We start from the raw sequence: 3,750 nt of genomic DNA, 5'->3' as shown, positions 1-3,750 counted from the left end.
TTCCCCTCAGGGTGATCTGTCCCCCATAACAAGACAGCAAAACATTTCCAGAAAATCAAGATTCCATCCCGATCTGCTGTGATGGCAAACAGGATGTGTCTTGCGCTCAGATTTGACATGACGCTTTCGAGGTCTGCTATGAGAACAAAATGGTGATACGTAAAATACACCTCGCTAAGCAAGCGAAACTGTTTATTCTCACGAGAATTATCTGTGTATGTGTGTGTGGAGGTGGTGCAGAGGTGTGTGTGTGTGTGTGTGGTGTGTGTGTGTGGAGAGAGAGAGCGTGTGTGTGTGTGTGTGTGTGTGGTGTGTGTATGTGTGTGTGTGAGAGAGAGCGTGTGTGTGTGTGTGTGTGTGTGTGTGTGTGTGGTGTGTCTGTGTGTGTGGTGTGTGTGTGTGTGGTGTGGTGTGAGAGAGAGAGAGAGAGAGAGGTGTGTGAGAGCGTGGTGTGTGTGCGTGCGTGCGTGCGTGCGTGTTGTGTGGGTGTGTGTGTGGTGTGGTGTGGTGTGTGTGTGTGTGTGAGCGCGAGCGTGCGCGCGTGTGTGTGTGTGTGTTTATATGGTGGAGGTTGGTGTGTGTGTGTGTGTGTATGATGTGTGTGTGTATGATGTGTGTGTGTATGATGTGTGTGTGTGTGTGTGTGTGTGTGTGTGTGTGTTTAGGCGGGTGGAGGTGGTGTGTGTGTGTGTATTTGTGTGTGGAGGTGGTGGTGTGGGCGATGCGTGTGTGTGTTTGAGAGGAGAGAGAGAGAGAGAGAGAGAGAGGTGTGTGTGTGTGTGTGTGGGTGTGTGTGTGTGTGTGTGTTCCTTTTCCTGTTTAGTTGCCATCTTCCCGAAGTTTGTGTATCCAATGAAGAGTGGGCGGTGCGTTGATCTGCTCATCTTGTGCCTCCACCTCACCTCCACCCCCAACCCCACACCCACACACCCCTGCCTCCCGCCACCCACACACATATCCTCTTCCTCTGCCCTCTGTCTCTGCCTCTCTCTTTTCTGTGTGTGTGTTGTGATGTGTGTGTGTGGTGTGGTGTGTGGCCAGTGTTTGTGTGTGTGTGTTTGCGGTGTGTGTGTGTGTGTGTGTGTGTGTTCCAGTGTTTGTTGTGGTGTGTTGTGTGTGTGTGTGTTTGTTTGTGTGTGTGTGTGTGTTGTGTGCGTGCGTGTTGGACGTTTTGTCTCTGTCTGTCTTTCCGGCTGTCTGTCTGACGGTCTGTCTCTGTGTCTGTCTGCCTGTCTCTCAACAATCTGCTGCCACTGTACTGCAAAAAAAACGTTTTGGATACCTCTCTCCGCATCCCTCCCTCCTTCACAGGTTTATTTATTTACCCCCGGGTTTATGGTCGACACCCACCTCACTGAGTGATGACAGATCAGGATCACCCCTGCTGGTATGCAGAGAGGGAGGGAGAGGGAGAGAGAGAGAGAAGAGAAAGGGAGAGTGGGGCAGGAGGGAGAGAAGAGAGAGGGAGAGAGAGAGGGAAAGAAAGAGAGAGAAGGGAGAGAGAGGAGAGCGGAGAGAGAGAAGAGAAAGGTAGAGGGCAGAGGGAGAGAGAGAAAAGGGAGGAGATGGGAGAGAGAGAGAGGGAAGAGAGAGGGAAGAGAGAGAGAGGGGGAGAGAGAGAGAGGGGGAGAGATAAGGAGAGAGAGAGAACATCGAACAGGTACGATCTTTGATGTGGCGTGTGTGTGTGTTTTTTGTGTGTGTGTGTGGGTGTGTGTGTGTGACGTGATGTGTGTGGTGGTGTGTATGCGCCGGTTGCGTTCGTGTAAGTGGAGTGTGTGTGTGTGTGTGTATGCGCGAGCGGGCTGTGTAAGTGGTGTGTGTGTGTGTGTGTGTGTGAGTGTGTGGGTGTGAGTGTATGGTGGTGTGCCGCGCGCGCGCGGACTGTATTTCGCACCATCAATCATACGGTAATAGTAACTGTCTGGAACAGGCAACATTCTTTTCTCTTTCTAGTTCCGGATGAATTCGGGGCCACCTTCAAACACACAGTCTATCAAATACCTGGGATAGAACACCCTTTTTATATTGCTGGGGTGGGACAAGGGGTGCGCAGGTCGGGCCCGGGGTGTTAATTCTGCATCTTCAGACACACGTCATATTATTTAGCTGGGGGGAAAAAAAACAATTTTCATTTTCTATGGGGTGTAGGATGAGGGTGGTGTAGGCCCGGAACGAGGGGTGGAGGTGGATAGCTGTTGGTTGTTGATTTGTAGTTGTTGTTGTTGTTGTTGTTGTTCTTGTTGTTGTTGTTGTTTGTTGTACTTCTATTTCTTTTCTATGCAGCAACGGAGCCCTTGATACAGAAGTGACGCTGCGCATCGCCAGGCCAGCTCCGCCTTTGCCAGACTCAACAACAGGCTGTGGAACAACAAAGGCATCAGGCTCAGCACCAAAATCAATACCTACAGAGCTGTTGTGCTGACCACCTTGTGTACTGCTGTGAAACATGGACGACGTATCGCCGTCACATTCAACAACTTGAGCAGTTTCACCAGAGATGCCTACGAAAGATCCTCGGCATAATGTGGCAAGACAGGGTCTCCAACCTCCAGGGCCTAGAGAGGGCGGCCCTGCCCAGATTCGAAAGCCTGCTGATCCAGTGCAGATTCGCTGGACAGGACACAATGTCCGCATGAACAGACAGCAGGATCCCAAATATGCTTTTGTATGGCCAGCTGAAGGAAGGCCACCGTGAATTTGAAAGATCCTGCAAGCGCTTCAAGGACACGTTGAAGACAAACCTCAAAGCCTGTGGCATAGACATCGCTTCTGGGAGAACTGATTGCCCTGGATCTCTCTCGCTGGAGGATGCTGTGCTCTAGTGGCACAAAGACGTTTGAAAACAAGAGGACGCTGGCCATTAAGGAGAAGCGTGAGCGAAGGAAGCAGGGTTCAACTTCTGGAGACGTTTTCCCTTGCAACACCTGTGGGAAGTGCTGCGCATCCAGAATCGGCCTCTTCTTCCCATATGAGGACACACACCGACAGATAAGCCTGCTGCATACTCATCCGTCAGACCGACGGGAGACTCCATCATCATTTCTTTTTCTATGGCGTGCGTTCAGTAACGACAACGCGCGCGCGCGCGCGTGAAGTGTGTGTGTGTGTGTGTTGCGTGTGTGTGCGTTTGTGCGTGCGTATGCAGATGCGTATTTGGTGTGTGTGTGTGTGTGTGTGTGTGTCTGAGTGTCTGTGTGTTCTGTATCTGTGTCCTGTGTTCGGCGTGTGTGCGTATGTGTGTGTACAACGCGCGTATTTATACGTGCATGTATGTGTTTGTGCGTGTGTAGTGCGCGCGGGCGTGTGTGTATGTATGCGTGTATAATTTGTGTGTGTGTGTGTGTGGTGTGTGTTGTGTGTGTGGTGTTGTGTGCGTATTTGTGTGTGTATGTATGTGTTTTTTGTTGTTGTTGTGTGTGTGTGTGTGTGTGTGGTGGTGTGTGTGTGTGGATAGAACACCTTTTTATTGGTGGGGTGGGACAAGGGGTGCGCGGTGGGCCCGTGTGTGAATTCTGCACCTTCAGACATACGGTCATATTAGTTATCTGGGGAAAAATTTGTGTGGGGTGTGGCATGAGGGGTGCTGTTGGATCTGGAGGGGGTGGGGGTGGTAGCTTTGGGTTGCTGATTTGTTGTTGCTGTTGTTATTGCTGTTGTTTTTGTTGTTGTTGTAGTGGTTGCTGTGTTTGTTGTCGTTGTACTTTTATTTCTTTTTCTATGGTGTGCGTCAGTAACGATAGCGTGTAT

The sequence above is a fragment of the Babylonia areolata genome, chromosome 9 (assembly GCF_041734735.1).
Source record: "Babylonia areolata isolate BAREFJ2019XMU chromosome 9, ASM4173473v1, whole genome shotgun sequence".
Lineage (NCBI taxonomy): Eukaryota > Metazoa > Mollusca > Gastropoda > Neogastropoda > Buccinidae > Babylonia > Babylonia areolata.
This window is presented reverse-complemented; position numbering follows the sequence as displayed.